Source organism: Hippopotamus amphibius, chromosome 4, assembly GCF_030028045.1.
Source record: "Hippopotamus amphibius kiboko isolate mHipAmp2 chromosome 4, mHipAmp2.hap2, whole genome shotgun sequence".
NCBI classification, from domain to species: domain Eukaryota; kingdom Metazoa; phylum Chordata; class Mammalia; order Artiodactyla; family Hippopotamidae; genus Hippopotamus; species Hippopotamus amphibius.
The window spans coordinates 86,333,105-86,351,906 of NC_080189.1; the positions used below are offsets into that span (position 1 = coordinate 86,333,105).

General features: G+C 44.0%; 1 long non-coding RNA gene across 2 annotated transcripts in view; it reads right to left on the reverse strand.

Moving 5' to 3' along the window:
* Window positions 1-2,427: 2,427 nt before the first annotated feature.
* Window positions 2,428-18,802, reverse strand: part of LOC130852486 (uncharacterized) — a 36,984-nt gene continuing 20,609 nt past the window's right edge. For both annotated transcript variants that reach the window (XR_009053363.1, XR_009053362.1), the window contains 2 exons: window positions 3,657-3,861; window positions 2,428-3,184 (listed from right to left, as the gene is read on the reverse strand). This is a non-coding gene — a long non-coding RNA (uncharacterized LOC130852486). The remainder of the gene's footprint in view (window positions 3,185-3,656; window positions 3,862-18,802) is intronic.

An 18,802-nucleotide genomic window follows, 5' to 3' on the forward strand; every position in this document is an offset into this window, starting at 1 on the left:
TTTGAGAGATGAGCTTGGTCTTAGACAAAACTGGTGACAGAGAGAGATGTCAGGATGCTATGGCCAATGAAGGGAACAGAGGAGAGGTGCAGTCTTTGTTACTTTTTAATTGGAAGATGTTATTTTGGGAAGCAAGACATTTAAGAAGTGCCATTAATTGTTTGTTGCTGTCACTGATGAGAAGAAGAACAGGCAGGGAGTAGACTTGGAAAATTAACCATCTTTAAAAATTAAGGAGGAGTTCCTAGGCCTGGTGGGGAGCAGGTTAGAGTATTAAATACTAGTGAAGTGATAGTTACAATGACAAACACTTTCCTAGTCATCGTAACTAGGTAAGTACCTCTTGGTTATAATATTGGGATACTAGCTTATTCTGGGAGCAACATTTCCCACATCCTGTGCAGAGGACACCTAAAAACTTGAGAATGCAAATGTGCACCAAACTTTGTGTGTAACTGAATAAATTGGTCTCCTGCATATTTTTTACTACTATGTTTTGAAATTTGTGTAGACACTATCGTAATTAATAAAATACATAATTATTTAAAGCTTTACTGAACTCAAAGCAGCTTTTCATCACCAAGAACTGTTTCAATCGATGCGTACCAAAGTACAAATGCTATCATCTGGGAGTGCACAGTCCTCCTGCTTGAGAGAGTGAAAACTAAGCTCAGTCATTTAGGAAGGGTCTGTTTGTGTTCATTTTCCTCCCATGCACTCTACGAATAGCTTTTCCTTGCTTTACATTGAGCTGGCTCTTCAGGTGTTGACAGGAAGCAAGATGGGAGTGGGAAGAGAGGTTGTAGGAAAAGAGCAATGGTTTAGCTGCTTTCCTTTTGTGGTGTGAGGAGGTCCACTTCCCACCAAGTGAAACTCTTCATACATTTTGCCAGCAAACAGAGCTCTATGAGGCTGCCAACATAAGTGAAATAAAGTGTAATTTTCTTAAAAAAAAAAAACAAAACTCTGCTATTAGAAAACCTAAGAATTATTGGGAAGAGGGATTGCCTGAATCATTCATTGCTTCAAAAAGTAATCATTGATCTTCTATGTTGTACAAGGTTTGTAAACTGCCCTCCAGCAATTTACAAAATAGCGGGGATGCTACCAGAAAAGGAACAGGGAAGGAATGTTTTGCATACCAAAAAAAGTCAGACAGAGTAATTTATTAGCTTACATTAAATTAGATTATAGCTCTACAATTTGTAAGCCTCTTTCAAATTATGAAATTCAGTGCTGGCAAGTTGTTGAAAATGATACACCCATACCCCATGGTAGCAGGGTAAATTGATACAGTCCTTTAGCAAAGCAATTTGATGGTGCATTCAAGAGTCTTAAAATGTTCAGACCCCTTGATCCAATTATTTATGGGAATTTAATTTTAAGTAAACAAGCCAAAGGAAGTTACATGCAGAAATATTTTCATTGAGCACAATTTTTTTTTTTTTTGCGCTGCACCACACAGCTTGTGGGATCTTAGTTCCCTGACCAGGGATTGAACCGGGGCCCTTGGCAGTGAAAGCGTGGAGTCGTAACCACTGGATCGCTGGGAATTCTCTGAGCACAATTTCTTTTTTTTTTTTTTTAAGCTCTTTATTGGAATATAATTGCTTTACACTGTTGTGCCAGTTTTTTTCTGTACACCAAACTGAATCAGCTGTATTTATACATATATCCCCATATCCCCTCCCTCCCGCTCTCCTTGTCCTGGCCCTCTAAGTCATCACCCATCATCGAGTTGATTTCCCTATGTTATGTGGCAGCTTCCCACTACCTATCTCTTTTACATCTGGTAGTGTATATATGTCAGTGCTACTCTCTCGCTTCGTCCCAGCTTCCCCTTAGCTCCCCCACCCACCCCACGTCCTCAAGTCTGTTCTCTACATCTCCATCTTTATTCTTGTCCTGTCACTGGGTTCATCAGAATCATTGTTTTTAGATTCCGTATATATGAGTTAGCATACGGTATTTGTTTTTCTCTTTCTGGCTTAGTTCTCTCTGTATGACAGTCTCTAGGTCCATCCACCTCACTACAAATAACTCAATTTCATCCCTTTTTATGGCTGAGTAATATTCCATTGTATATATGTGCCACATCTTCTTTATCCATTCATCTGTTGATGGGCATTTAGGTTGCTTCCATGTCCTGGCTATTGTACATAGCCTGAGCACAATTTCTAATATTGAAATTTTGGAAGCCATCAAAGGCTTAAAAATAGAGGAATATTAAACTATAGTAAGGCTACTCAAATACTATGTAGCTATTAGAATGTCAGTAATGAAGAATGGTAGAAACATGACAAAATACAGAAGATAAAGTACTGAGTGAAGAAAACAGAATATAAAATTGTACCTATGCCTTGTATGTAGTTCAATAAAAATAATTATCTATATTACCTACCAATAAGGACTGAACAGAAACATGAAAACATCTGAACAATTTTATTTATTGTTAGGAATTTGTGTGTGAATTTTATCTGCTTTTATCTTAGAATGTATTTACATTGTTATAGAGCTTGGTACACGAAAGAAAGTCTCAGCATGAGTACAGAAGGGATTTCTACCAGCCTGTCTCCTCCACTTGTGTATTATAGACTTGAGAGACCATTATCACTAATTCCCAACCTGAACGTGTCCCTCCCCTCAGGTGGGGGGAGAAAATTGAACCTATAGTACAAGATACTGCAGTGTAGGGTTTTCCAATAAATAAGGCACTGGGTCTCTCTTTTGGTCTAGAAGGAGATGCAAAGATATGCATGCTGACCATACAGTGTCTGACACTGTTATAACTGAGAAACTGGCCTGTTTCATGTAAGCCTCACAAAAACCCTATGAAATATGTTCTTTCCATAGAAGAAGATTAAAGCTGAGAGAGGTTATGTGGTTTGCCCAAGGTCACATAGCTAGTTGGTAGTAGAGCCCAATTTTCAAACTGATTCAAAGCCTTCTTATTGTACTCTACATACCATTTCCAAGCCAGTCTGGGAAAAGATAAAGGTGCATTGTCTGTGATGAAGTTCAAGTCAGTTCGCACATAGGTCATCAGCCCATGTGGCCCTTGAGATTTCAGACTCGTGTTCTCAATCCTGGTGGTACGTTAGAGTCACCTGGGGGTGAACTTTTAAATTTTTGACGCCTAGACCTCACGTCCAGAAATGTTGATTTAATTGGTCTTAGGTGCAGCCTGGACAAGGGAATGGTAAAAAACAAAAACAAAAACAAAATATAACAAAGAAACAAAAACCCACCCCCGGTGATTTTTCATGCAATAAGGGCTGAGAATCACTCATTTAGGCCTTTGCACTTATCCTGTAAACCTTTCAGCTGGCCTCCCGATTTGAGTTAGAATACTCCATTCACTCTTTTCATTTTTTATTGTGGTGAAATACACATAACGTAAAATTCACCGTCTTAACCATTTTAAAATGTACAGTTCAGTGGTACCAAGTACATTCACAAAGTGGTGCAACAGTTGTCACTGTCTAGTTCCAGAACTTTTTCGTCATCCCAAATAGAAACCCAACAAGCAGTCACTCCCATTCCCTCCTACCCCCAGCTCCTGGCAACCATCAGTTTGCTTCCTATCTCCAAGAATTTGCTTATTCTAGACATTCTATATAAATGGAATTATGTCATATGTGCCCTTATGTGACTACCTTCTTTCATTTAGCAGGTTTTCAAGGGTCATCCATGTTGTAGCAGACTCAGTACTTCATCCCTTTTTATGGTTGAATAATATTCTGCTGTATGTGTAGATCACATTTTGCTTATCCAGTCATCTGCTGATGGACATTCGGGCTGTTTCCATCTTTGCACAGCTATTCACTCTTCTCCCCAGATCTGAAGTTCCTGAGGGCACACCTTTGCAGAGAGAAGAATCAGAGAGGAAAAGCTTCATAAGTTCACAGTGGGCTTTGGAGTAGGCTCCTGGTTCTCAAAGTGTGATCTCCAACCAACAGCATCAGTATCACCTAGGAATTTGCTAGAAATGCAAATTCTCCATCCCTGCCCCAGATCTTCTGAATCACAATCTCTGGGGGTAGGTAGTTATAAACTCTGTTGTAACAAGGCTTCCAGATGACTCAGACACAAGCTGAAGTTTGGGAACCTCTGGTGTAACTGACACTGGAGTGATGTTTCAACTCGAGGCATTTCTGCTGCCTTCACTCCGGTCAAAAGGGCCCACGTGGCAAATGAAACCTATTCAGAGCAGCGCGGTCCAGCCCCGGGCAGCCTCCGTGGTGGATCAGTAACTGTACCCTGTGTGTCGGGATCCAGGATGCTAGTGTCACTGAGATCAGCTGGTGCACAAGACGAGGCTGACACAACCCCCTTCAGTTATCACAGCTCTCTGTAATAAACCAACACATGTAAGAAAATAGACTTCATGAGAGAGCTGAAGTCTAGCAGTTTACATTGTTGAGTGTCTCGTACCCGGGGAACCACCGTCAACGCGTTCTCTTTGGAAATTCAGAAAACAATTCGCAGGGTCTCCGCAGTCGGCAGTCTTCTTCTGCCCTCGCCTGTGAGGTTCCTGCCCTTCCCGCCAGTCTGGACCCTGCTCAGCCTGCAGTCCAGTGGGTTGTGTGTCTGGCCGCCTCTATGCCTTTGCTCAGCCTGTCCTCCTCCCTGGGACCCCCTCCTTCTGATGCTCCACTCCTCGAAGCTGGTGCATCCCTTGTGACTCTATCAGCCCTTCGCTTTCCATCCTGAGAGCCAGCTAGGACTTCCCAGCTGACAGCCATCTCTTTCCCCTTATTTTTGGCACCACCATTTCTTACTTAATCACACTGTGTGGCCATCTTCCATTTGGGGTCATTTTTTTTTAAAAAACAGACTTTATTTTTTAAAGCAATTTTAGGTTCACAGTAAAATTGACCAGACAGTACAGAGGTTTCCCTTACACCCCCTGACCCCTCATACACAGCCTCCCCCACTATGAACACCTCCACCAGAGGGTACGTTTGTTATCATGAACCCACATTGACACATCACCATCACCTAAAGTCCATACTTTATGTTGGAGTTCACTCTTGGTGTTGTCCATTCTATGGATTTGGACAAATGTATAATGACATGTATCCACCGTTATAGTATCAGACAGAGTTGTTTCACTGCCCTAAAAATCCCCTGTGCCCCACCCATTCATCCCTCCCTCCTCCCGACTCCCAACAAACTCAGATCTTTTTACTGTGGTTTTGCCTCTTCCAGAATGTCATAGAGTTGGAATCATACAGTAGCCTTTCCAGACAGACTTCTTTCACTTAGTAATATGCATTTAAGTTTCCTCCATGTCTTTTCATGGCTTGAAAGCTCATTTCTGGTCATTTCTATTATATTATTATTTTGCCCTTCCTTTGTAAAAATTTAATTCTCAATTATTCTGTAAGCTCTGATATATACAGTGTGGCAAGGGAAATGCTATTCAAAACCATGACTATGGCCACGTTCACACATTAGGCCATAAATTATCTTACGGTGAAGAAACACAGCATGTGAGCCTTGATGAGACTCTGAGTGAGAAAGGCAAGCTCTGGGTGTGGCCTGGGAGGTAAAGGAAATAGGGAGTGAGCTCAGTTCTGCTTTGTAGGAAACTGACCTGAGTTCAGGGGTCGGAGGAAGCAGTCAGTATGATGGCATCTCCTGGGGAAGAGCAAGCCCATGAAGAAAGTGACAAGCCAGGGCCTTAAGGAGACATGGCACATGATTTCAGGAAGGGGCAGGATGTTTTGTGTATACCGTGCTGTGCTCCAATTCCTCTGCATTAGACCAAATTTCAAGTCCAGGTGGGCTGCCTGTACAGCCTAAGGCACAAAGGAGAAGGGAACTGGGGCCCTGTGTGACAGCAGGTGACATGGGCAGGGGAAGGGAAGTCACTGCCAGGCCCTGACGACCCTGGATGGGGGTGGTGGGCTGAGCGGGAGACCACCAGCCCTCAGGGTCAGTCTCAGGGAATCCTGAGGAGGGCTCAGATCTCACAGAAGGGGAGATGGGACTCTGCTGATTCGTCTGGATCACGAGAAGAGGATGAGCCCAGAAGGCTGGACCGCTCAGAGTCCTGTTTGTGTTACAGTTGTAGCCATGAAATGTCTACCAGGCAGAAACAGCACGATGCTCTCTTTGGCCTTTCTGGATAATTCTGCTGTGATGGTGGTTACACGGGGGGAGCAGCTTTCTTAACCCGTATTTTGGGCTTCAGTTTACTCAGCTGCAAAATGGGATGATCCTATTATCAATCTCATGGCTCATCCCTTTCGGCAGTTGTTTTAAGACTTACATGAGGGCCGAGGGCACAGCGCTCTCACTGGCCCTCGAAATGCTCAGTAAGCATTAGCTCTAATCGCCCCTGGTGAAGTCACAAGGGCCCGGAGCACCTTGCCTGGACTCTCTTAGGCCGGCTCTCGGGGGGATGCTTTCTCTTGGATTATGCTGTGGCTTGTTGCCATCAGCCTCTACTAAGGGACAGCCAGTGGCACTGGTCACTAGGTTCACTCTAAAGTTGTTGAAGACACTGTTTATAACATTGCAGTGTCCTCCTTAGAAGGACTCAAGAGACAGATCTTTCCATCTGAGCCTGGGAAGCTGCCTCTCCAGATGGAGCACACCGTCTCCCTCTTATGAGCGCTGCAAATGATTTAACAACCAGGTGCCACTCCTCTCACTGCTCCTGAAAAAGCGAGTATGACTTCGCGATGGGTATTTTCATACAGGCATCACATCTGGCTTCATTTTTTGGCCCTGCCCCTTTGTTCTCCTTACACTGCATCATTCTCCACCTGGGAATACTAATGACAGTCCACTGAGCACCTCCTGTGGGCCAGCCTTGCGCTGGGAACTTTACGTGAGCTGTCATCCGTGTTTGCCCAGTTCCACCAGGAAGGCATCGTTTCTAATTTAAAGATTAAAAAACCTAGACAGATGATGGGGGGTCTATCCAGGCCCCTGGGGAGGGGAGTTAGGAGAGCGAGAATCACAGACTCACTGTCACACAAGCCTAACTGATGCTCTTCCCCGGCATGTGACGCATTTCTGTATACTGTCATGGTCTAAGTCAATCAATCAATCACATTTAAAATGATGTCTTCCCTTGCCAGTACCCTTATTTAACTGGTGAGACTTTGCTCCTGGTATCTGATGCTTCGTAGCCTCCCAAAAGTCCTAGGACACCCTGATCAACTGCCCTGGGGTGAAAAAAAGACGAGATTAGGAAGCAGCAAAAGCACAAGTGAATTCTGCTCCTGGTGCCAGAGACATAATTTGTTGATCACAGGGGCTGCCTGCCTTGCTCCCTTCCAGGCCCCAGAAGCAACACCAGGACTGATGGGGTGTGCATTCTGCGCCATGCTGCTAGTCGTTCCAGATTAGTTACATGATCGCACGTGGTCCTCAGCTACTCCCCGTATGAAGTGCGGGGTTGGGAGATGCTCCTACATGTCCCTGGACAAGGTAGCATGACATGGCCGATAAGACCCAGGCTCTAGAGTCTCTTGCCTGCTTTTGAGTTCAGGACTACTTCCTCTCACTGTGCCTCAGTTTCCTTATCTGTAAAATGGGTATGATAATACTACTAAAACTGCCTCCTGGGGAGGTGCTGTAGGATACTAGTTAAGAACACAGAACCCAATGATCTTAGTTTGAATCCAGACTCTGACACTAGCTGAATGATGCAGAGCAAGTTACTGAACCTTCCTGAGCCTTTCTTCATCTGTAAAATGAGGATGCTGGTAGTTACTACTTCAGAGAAGTACTAGGGAATAACATAAATTAGTATTTACAAAAAAATTTAAACTATGCTTGGTATATAGTTAGCACCATATTAACTGTTAGCTACTACTCTTACTATGTATGCGAAGTGCTTGGAGGGGCCGGCAGCTGATGTTAGCTAGTATCCCCTCCCTGATTATTAAGACTCAATGGTAAGCGGCACTCTGGGAAACGGCGGTCTCCTCCAGGATGTGCAAGGGCGGCTCTTTGTATGGGAAACTGCGTGCAAATCCTCCCAGCTCCTCCGGCCTTGCCGAAGCGCGGACGGGAGGCTGGAAGGAGGGAGGAGGGTGAAGACAAACCATCTCAGATGCTGCCGGACGAGGCTTTCTCAGCTCAAGACAGAGCGCTTCACCTTTCAATCTCCAAACTAAATAAACCCACAAGCTCAGCTCTAAGCAGTACACAGACAAGTGAGCTCCAAGACCTAAGGCCTGAGGATGTGTTTCTGATATAAAATCACAAGAACAAATAGAGGCCATTCTTCCTCTTGTGAGTGACTCAGCCCAGGAACCTGGTGAAGCAGGGGTGAGGCTGTGGCCCGGGGAAGGGGAGGGTGGGCCACACTAGCCTTTCTGCCCCCTGCTTTTCCCAGTGCCTCGTCTCTTCTCTGCCCGCCTGCATCATCGCCTGTTGTCACACCTCCAAGCACAGAAAGCTACCTTGGCAAACTAGAGATGACGTCAGAAATAGACATGGGGTGTTTATTGAGAAGAATTTCTAAAGAGAGAAAACAAACTACAGAAACAGATGCTGGGGTAGAACAAGAAGAGGATTCTAAGGCTTCAGGTAAAGAAACAAGCATGAGGGGACTCCCCGGTGGTCCAGTGATAAAAAAATCAGCCTTACCATGCAGGGGATGTGGGTTCCATCCCTGGTCAGGGAACTCAGATCCCACCTGCTACGGGGCAGTTAAGCCCGTGTGCCACAACGACTGAGCTTGTGCACCTCAACTAGAGAGCCTGCGTGCCAGACTACAGAGCCCATGCGCTCTGGGACCCACGTGCCACAACTACAGAGCCCACGTGCCCTGGAGCCTGCGTGCCACAACTGGAGAGAGAAAACCCACATGCCATAACTAGAGAGAAGCCTGCGCACCAAAATGAAAGACCCCACATGCCACAACGAAAGCTCCCTCATGCCTCAATGAAGATCCCGCGTGCCGCAACTAAGACCCGACGCAGCCAAAATAAATAAAATAAATAAAAAATAAATCTTAAAAAAAAAAAGAAACAAGCATGATAGAGAAAGACACAAGTAGAGGACTAGGATATGAGAATCAAGAGGTATGATCATCTTATTATTTAGCCTTTATTAAATGCTCGCTGTGTGCCAGGCATACGTGCACCATGACATCTGATCTTTGGAGGAAGGGAGATAGTGTGATCCTAATTGCTTTACAGATGGAGACGCTGAGGTTTAGAGAGGCTTGGAGGTTTTCCTGCTTATTACTGTGCTCAGTGTCAATCAGGGAAGATTGGAGAAGATTCAGAAAAGATCCAGAAGATAGAGAAGGGATCAAAAATTCACAGCTTTTACCAAGAATTGTTTAGCATAGTGAAAAGAGGGCTGTAGGCGAGTGTAGAGGGAGAGAAACTTTGTACTGACATCCACTGCCCCTTCCCTTTTCCTGATGGGTCCCTGAGTGTCGCAGGGATGTGACTTGGGGAACCAGCCCCACCCTCAATCCAGGAGTGGCTGTCCCGTGCTCAAACCAATCATTTCCCCCACACACTCCCCTACACTGAGTGGTGCAGGGGCAGGTTAAAGACCCAGTTTAAGCCAATGAGACATGAGGTGTGTTTTCTGGGATCTTCCGAGAAAGAAACATCTGTTCTCTTCTGTGAAAGCTCTCTCAAAAGACATTCTGTGTCTACTGGGCCTGAATAGGGAAGTATGTGGCTCTCAGTGCTGGTTGCCTTTAAATACTCATTCTCCCTTTCTTCTGGGGAATAAGAATTATTCAGTTTCCAGCTGGGCATATTTGAGTCCAGCAAAGGTTCTATTTCCCAGTGTCCTTTGCAAGCACCCTATGTGGCTAAGTTCCAGTTAATGAGATGCAAGCAAAAGGGTTGTGTGGTACTGCCAATGAACCTCCTTACAAGAAAAGAGGCAAGCCTTTCTCATGTTCCTTCTTCTTGCCTAGAATGCAGATTAATAATTGGAGCTCCAGCAGTGATTTTGGACCTAGAGGTGGCCTTGAGAAAGGGAGCTATGCCCTAAGATGTGAAGCATCAAGTTAGACATCAGGGCCCATGATATGATGGAGCCACCATACCAACCCTAGACTGCTTGTCTCTAGAGTTCTCTTATATATAGGAGAAATATACTTTTATCTTGTTATAGCCAATAGTAGCTTTTCCATTACATAGAGTAAATCAGTTCAACAGATGGACCCAGACTTGTGCTGAAATCCATCTTGTAACTACAGAGGCAGACTTGGAATAAAACTGATACCATGGGTAGCAGAGCAGAAACAAAAAGAACCCGGATTTTTCGATACATCATGGAGCTGCTGGATCAAACTTTTCCTGCAGCTAATTTTATCATGGGACATTACAGTTCTATGAATCAATAAATTCACTTTTTTTTTTTTAAAGCTAGAGTTGGGGTTTTTGCAACTTGTAACTGAAAGCATCCTAGTGGATACATGCTTAATAATACTCTTTAGGAGATAACACATTCACACAGTATTTCATTTTCAAGGAAAGCACTATAAGCAGAAGTGTATTTAAAGTGCATCTGGGGACTTCCTAGGTGGCACAGTGGGTAAGAATCTGCCTGCCAATGCAGGGGACATGGATTCAATCCCTGCCCCAGGAAGATACCATATACCGCGGAGCAACTAAGCCCTTGCGCCACAACTATTGAGCCTGTGCTCTAGAGCCTGTGAGCCACAACTGTTGAGCCCATGTGCCACAACTACTGAAGCCCACGCGCCTAGAGCCCATGCTCTGCAACAAGGCCACCGCAATGAGAAGCCCGTGCACCACAACGAAAAGTAGCCCCCGCTTGCCGCAACTAGAGAAAGCCCATGTGCAGCAACGAAGACCCCACATAGCCAATAAAATTAATTAATTAATTTAAAAAATAAATAAAATAAAGTGCACCTGGGCTTTCCTTACAGTAGACTCATCAAACACGTGAATAAGGCCTGAATGTTTTTTTAAGTCACTTAACACTAATTGAATCCCTACTATGGGTCAGGTATTTGATATAAATTATCATTCATCCCTACAGCAGTAGTGAATGGCAGACATTATTATTCCACTTTTACAAATGAAAAAATCAAGGCCCAGAGGTTTAAGGTAGTTGCTCAAGGTCTTATAGCCAGTAAGGAGCCAGCTAGGACTGGAACCCAGGCCTGCAGAGGTGCCACACCCATGACCTCTGCACTTCACAGAGCCCTGGCCACAGATCCCTTCTAGACCTAATGCTCTGCTCTGCATCTCCTGTTTTTTAATCTTTGCCCTTTGGGAACCTCACATCAAGGGCCATTATGAAGAACATTTGCATCAGTCTAACCAAGAAGAGGGACCTGCATTGGGTGACCCCGTATATCTTCCTGGTCAAAGATATACTGGTCCCCTCTCTTACTCTTTGGCTCTCTCTGAGGAATGCACACTTGGCTGCGTCGACTATGTCTTCTTCTTCAGGTCTGGACAGAGTGTTGAGAGCACCTGTCCTAGATATTGGATCCAGCCCACTGTCTGTCTTAACAAATTATACTGCCTCCCTAGTGTGCTTCCACTCCTCAGCTCAATGTTTGAATTTCCTTTTCATTTAAGATTTATAGTGAGACATTATGCTCCAAAATGACCTTGGTACCAGATGATTAGCACTGATGTGGTGCATGCAGACTGCATGTATCTGACATCCGACTCACACTGGGTCTTCAGGCCCCATTTGTTGCCTGTGAATGGACACACTGAAGAGTTTTGTTTGTTTGTTTGCCACACCATGTGGCTTGCAGGATCTTAGTTCCCTGATCAGGGATTGAACCTGGGCCCATGGCAGTGAAAGTGTCAAGTCCTAACCACTGGACCGACAGGGAATCCCAGAGTTTTGTTTAATTTTAAGCATGTTTGTTTAAGTTGAAGCATGTCATGTTCATTTGCTGATACTATGTAATTCAGTGTAAGCGAATGTTGACTCCAAATGTGAAATCATATGAGGTGTACTACCTGTGACTTTGTGCTATTAAGAAATGATCCCCTTCTGTTAAATATTTTTAAATATTTCAAAGTTAAAGAAAAAGCCAGGTAAATAAAATAAAATTTTTTTCCCTTAGCCAAATTGCCATATTTCTTCTTTGAATAAGTCACTTCATAATCACCAAATGAGGTAATATCAGTGAAAGTGGCGTGTAAAAGAATATACAAATATCAGTCACGAACATTTCTTTGAATACTAATGACATTTTGTCTTCCCAGACAAGTCAGAGTCTCAAGTTTCTCTATACCTAAACCACTGGAATAGGATTTATGGTGGAACTCGCACCACATAAAACAATATCCAAGCAAGTTTCCCAAATATACCAGTTCTGTAGTGTGTTTACCACTCCCATGATCCACTTAAGAGCATCACTAGTAACCAGTAAAAGAAGCAATGGGCAGGAATTCCCTGGCAGTCCAGTGGTTAGGACTCTGCACTTCTAGTGCAGGTGGCATGGGTTCAATCCCTGGTCAGGGAACTAAGAGCCTGCGAGCCATGCAGCATGGCCAAAAAAAAAAGAAAAAGAAAAAGAAAAAAAAGCAATGGGCATCTTTCTATATCCAGGAAATAGGTATTTCCCAATAAGCAACTTACAAGGGAGTAATTCTGTCTTCTACATATTTTATATGCCCATACAACATCTAGCAGAGCACTGTTAAAACAGTATAAATTCAAGAGAATGAGACAACAAGGCACAGACTGGGAAAAAATATTTGCAAAAGACACATCTGATAAAGAACTGTTATCCAAGGGACTTCCCTGGCTGTCCAGTGGTTAAGACTTTGCCTTCCAATGCAGGGGGTGCGGGTTCAATCTCTGGTCGGGTGGTTGGGGAGCTAAGATCCCACATGCCTCAGGGCCAAAAAATCCAAAACATATAACAGAAGCAATATTGTAACAAATTCAATAAATACTTTTTAAAAAAAAAGCACTGTTATTCGAAACAAGGAACTTCTAAAACTCAACAATAAGAAATCAAACAACCTGATTAAAAATTGGGCAAAAGAGGTAAACAAACATCTCACCAAGGAAGATACACAGATAGCAAACAAGCGTATGAGATTTTCAACTTCTTATGTCATTAGGGAATTGCAAATTAAAACAACGAGATACTACGATATACCTATTAGAATGGCCCAAATCCAGAACACTGCCATCACCAAATGCTGACCTGATGTGGACCAACATTCTGCATCCTCCCATTCCTTGCTGGTGGCAATGCAGGGGTACAGTCACTTCAGAAGACAGCTTGGCAGTTTCTTACAAAACTAAATATACGCTTACCATATGATCCAGCAATTGTGCTTCTTGGTATTTACCCAAATGAACTGAAGACTTATTTCCACACAAAAACTTGCACATGGATGTTTCTAGCAGCTTTATGCATAATATCCAAAACTCGGGAGCAACCAAAATGTCCTTCAGCAGGTGAATAAATAAACAAATGGAGGCACATCCAGTCAAGGGAATAGTATTCAGCACTAAAAGAAATGAGCTATCAGATACAAAGAGACACGGAGGGACCTTACGTGAATATTGCTGAGTGAGAGGAGCCAATCTGAAAAGGCTGGGTCCTGCGTGATTCCACCTATATGACATTCTGGAAAAGGCAAAACTACAGAGACAGTAAAAAGATCTCTGGCTGCCAAGGGTTAGAAGGTGAGAGGAATGAATGTGCAGAGCGCCGAGGGTTTTTTGGTCGGTGAAACTATTTTGTGTGATACTATAATGGTAGATACCTGTCATTTTACGTTTGTCCAAATCCATTGAAGGGATGACGCCAAGAGTGAACCATAATGTAAAGTGTGGACTTTGGGTGGTGATGTGTCAGTGTCAGTGTCGGTTCATCAGTGGTAACACAGGTACCACTCTGGTGGGGGATGCCGATAGCGGGCCAGGCTGTCATAATGGGGCCAGGGGGTAAGTGGGAATTCTGTACTTTTTACTGTATTTTGCTATGAACCTAAAACTACTCTAAAAGAATAAAGTCAGTTTCACCAGGTAGTAGAAAAGGCTCAACCAAAGCCAACTCTAAATAGAGACGCCACCGTATGCCTCCATTAACCTGGAGGGTGGGAGCCGAGGCTCTGCTTTCTGAAATGCACAGAGTAATGCATTTCCACTGGACACAGCCACGGAAATAGAATACAGAAGTTTCTGTAACCCTGGAAACAAAGCCAGATATATCATTTCAGTCTAAAGGGCAGATCCTAAACAGCCCCAGTGCTATCAAACACCATTGTTAGTGCTGCACATGGAAATTTCACACCACACACGCCATTCGTGGGAGGTGTGGCAGGAAAGTCCATAGCAAAACATCAGTACCTCTGGTCTGAAGCTAAATAAGTGTGGGAGAACATTTAATGCAAGTTATTTCTCTTCTAAAGCTTAGAAAGTTATTTTCTTGCCAGTCAGAAAGGCCCTTTACAACTACTGTCAGCTAAGAGACTAAAAGAAAACAACCCCACAGGGAAGATAATTTTCCTGTGCCTCAAGAGTTCTGAGCAAGTTCGTGAACATCAATATGAAAATGAACTCAAGTAGCTTACACATCACGCTATGCACTGAAATAGGGAGGTTCATATTTAAAATAAGCAGATACTCCAGCACCACGACCCCTCCTCTCCCCACCCCACCTTTAGAAGCTCTACCAAGACCCAAACCTACAATTTTTGGTTCTTCAGAAGGACCTTGGAAGGTATTTAGTCTAACCTGCCACCCAGTGCAGAAATCTCTCCTAAAACCTAAACCGTCTTGCCACCTCTGCGTAGAGAAAGCGAATTTGCTGTTCTCTGAAATTCCCCATTCCACTGGTAGGACATTTTTGCTTGTTGTTAGCAAAACCTGCCTCTGTCTAACTCCCAGTCACTGGCCTGTGCCCTCCCTCTAGAATCAGAGAATAAGAATAGCCCTCTTCCTGGCTCTAGCCCTTGCCAGCTGTGTGACCTTCAGTAAGTCACTGAATTCCTCTGTCCTTCATCCATTGAAAGGAAGATGATAAGGGCACCTACCTCCTAAGGTGGAAATGAGGCTGAAATCTTAGCACAATGCCTGGCTTATGATCAGCACTCCATAATTACCAGCTATTATTATAATGAACTGTTGTATACAACAACCCTTCCGATAGCTATGACACGGTTATTCCATCATTAGGCTTGAAAGGAACAGAGACGTTTCAGATGACCTTAGCCAGTGATTGACAACCTTTCTGTGGATTGCTAGATTTGGGGGCTACCTGCTTCAAGGGTTTAAATGACATCCAGTCATCCTGGGGCTCACCTGGTCCCCTTCTGCATCACTGCTATTTGGGTGTGACCTTACTTTCCCCCATAGACCAAGTTCTCACACAGTCTCATTTCTTTGGCACCAGCTTGCCAGAAGGTTCCACCTTTGACCCCTGACCTCTGACCAGCAGCAGGCCGTGAGGTGGTGCACAGTTTAGCAATCTTGCTTTCTGGAATTGCATAACAACAGACATGCTTTTAAAAAAGTCTTACACGTTAACAAAATTGGGCAGCACACTCAGGAAGAGCTTGAGGCCATGCAGTAAACCATCACGTATCAACCGAGAAGCACTATCTTAAGTCACGGGGTTTATCTGGGCGCCACCCTAGGAAACAGAGGAGTCCAGAATCTCCACCATAAAGCCGGGTCTCACGGAGACCACAGCTCAGTCCAGGAGCTAGGAGGTTGCTTAGGATACAACGTGGCTCTAACAACTGGGTTACAACAGTAAATAAAATTGCCATCTGTTGAGCTCTTAATATGGGCCAGGCACTATGCCAAGCATTTTACAAGTGTTAGCTATCTTTTTAAAAAATCTGTTTAAATTGTGGAATAAAATACTCTTCGATTAAAGTGTTCAAAACAAATGTACAGCATAATGAACAATCACAAAGCAAACACTTGTACAGCTACCTCCTAGTGAAGAAGCTGCATACTCGTAAGCACGGCAGTATCCCCCTCCCCCAGAGATCCCCTTCTGGTCCCAGAGCCCTCCCCTCCCCCAGAAGCAACCACTATTCTGACTTTCGTGGTGATTACTTGTCGCTTTTCTTTATCGTTTGCTCAACAATATGTGCTATATAATATAAACTCCAATATATAGTTTATAGTTTACTTTTTCCTATTTTTAAATTTTAAAGTAGAATCATATACTATGTATTATTTCTTTGGTTCAACATTGTGTTTATAAGATTCATTCATGCTGTTCTCTGTGGCACAGGTCATTCATTTTTCAGTGCTGTATAGTATTCCATTTGTGGCTGTAGCACAAAATACTCATTCTACAATTGATGGGTATTTGTGTTGGTTCTAGCATGAGGCCATGAACAAAGTTCTGGATATGCTTGTGTGTATGTTTCAGTATGCATGAGGAGTTCCTCTGAGATATGTATCTCCAAGAATAGAATTGCTGGGCTGTGGGATGTGCATGGTTTCAGCTTTATTAGATAAATGCCGAAGTGTTTCCCAAAGAGTTACACTAGTCTACGTTCCCACCAGCAACATACGGATTTCGCGTTGCTCCACATCCTTACCAACACTTGGTATTATCAGACTTTTCAAATTTTGCCAGTCTGAGGTGTGTGTGTAGTTCTAATGCCTGTTTTTTTTTAACTTTAAATACATTGCCTCATATTTCACCCATTGATCTCTGTCTTGCTACCTTTGCTCAACATTGCGTTCATAGGATTCATCTGTGTTGTTGCAGCAGAATCTCACTGTATTTCCCTTATTATTATTGAGGTTGATCATATTTTCATATGTTTTTAAGCCATGTTAATATCCTGTTTGGGTAAGAGCTTGTTCAAACCTTCTGCTTGGTTTTTTTTGGCAGGGGTGGGAGGGGGACGTAGCGGCTGTCGTTTCCTTATTGATTTATAGATTTTTTTTCCAACTTTTAACTCTGGATACTGGTTCTCTAGTGGTTTTAGGTGTTGCAGAAATCTCCCATTCTCGTGTGTATCTGTTGAACCCTCACAAAAAGCCCAATAAATACAATGGTATTTATTTTATAGTTGAGGGAAGAGAGCAGAGCCTTAGAGAAGTTTAGTGACTTGTTCAAGGTCACCCAGCTAATCAGCATCAGAGCTGGGAAATCAAACCTAGATCTGCTCAACTGAGAAGCTGGCTCTTAACCACTGGGCTGCGTTCAAGCTCACAGGCCACTACTGCTCTGTGGGTCTTCAGCCATTTCTCCATCTCGCTTTTCTCTTCTCTCCTCCTGGCTTCCTCATGACTTTGGCTTACTCATGGCTTTTCCTTCCTGCCTTTTTGCATGACCTTTTTCTGTACCCCAGATCCAAACGTTGCCCCTCACCTGGGTTCTTCTTCACACTCCCTGAAGGGGGTCTCGTCAGCTCCATCTGGCACTGTCCCCTTCATGGGCAGGCTTTCATGCGGACCAAATCACGGTGGTCTTCCAGTCCCACTGGCTGTGGCCAAGGGTAGAATCACATGGGCCCTGGCCTTGGATGGAGCTGTGGGCTAGTGGCTTCTCTCCAAAGCAGTTCTCTCCTCTGGATCTTCACTTTTCAGGCTGATCATCACCTGGTCCTTTAACATCTCATCATCCTGATGACCGCTCCCGTCTAACTCATCCTAGAAACCTGGGAGTCTTCCAGGATACTACCCTCTTCCACACTCTGCATCCAAGCATCAATTCCAGTCCATTTTGTGGCCTAAATAACTCTTAAATCTACCCACTTCTCTCTCTGTCTATTCTCTGCCTTAGTCTGGATTCCACCCTAGTCCAGGCTACCATCATCTCTTACCTGGACTCCCAAAATAGCTACTCTCCCCCTTTCCTAATCCATTCTCCACACAGCAGCCAGAGTGATCTGTTCAAAATACGGATCTGATCATGTCACACTGTTCGAAACTTTCCATTGGCTTCCCTTTTCTCTTGGGATAAAGACCAAAATCCTTAAGATGAACCCCAAGGCCCACAAAGATTTGGCCCTTGCCTCCCTTTTCACTTTCCTCCTTGTTCTCTGCTTTTTGCCCCCTACCCCGGACGTTTTTTAGTCCTGTTGACATGCCAGACTCCCTCTCCCCCAGGGCCTTTGCACGTGCTGTGTGAACCGCCTGGTGTGCCTTGGCCACCCCTCACCCCACCCCTGCCTGGTTCATGTCCGACCTCAGCAGTTCTGCCTCTCTGACTTACACAGCGGACCTGCACGTCCCTGCCTAACAGTTAGTCTCTGCTGTAGGCCAGAAGTGGTTCATGTAAACCACGAGATATCTTCTGCCTATCAGGCAACGATTAAAGTTACTGATAATATGCTGTGTTGTTGAGGTGGCAAGAAAACATGCATTCTGATTTGCACTCAATTCAGGTACAACCTGAGTAGTAGTAAGATGGTAGCATCGATAATTTAAATTTTTCATATCCTTTGAGTCAGCATTTCCACTTCTATGAATTTATCCTTTAGAAATAAATAACTCCCACCATATGTAAAAAGATATGCAGAATAATTTCCTTTGCAACACTGTTAACAATACTGAAAAAGTGGAAACAATATACATATCTATCAGTAAGACACTAGCTAAATAAACTGTGGTACATTCATTAAAATGGAGTGTTGGGCTTCCCTGGTGGTGCAGTGGTTAAGAATCCACCTGCCAATGCAGGGGACATGGGTTCAAGCCCTGGTCTGGGAAGATCCCACATGCCACAGAGCAGTTAAGCCTGTGCACCACAACTACTGAGCCTGCGCTCTAGAGCTCACGAGCCACAACTATTGAGCCCAAATGCCACAACTACTGAAGCCCGCGTGCCTAGAGCCTGTGCTTCGCAACAGGAGAAGCCACCACAATGAAA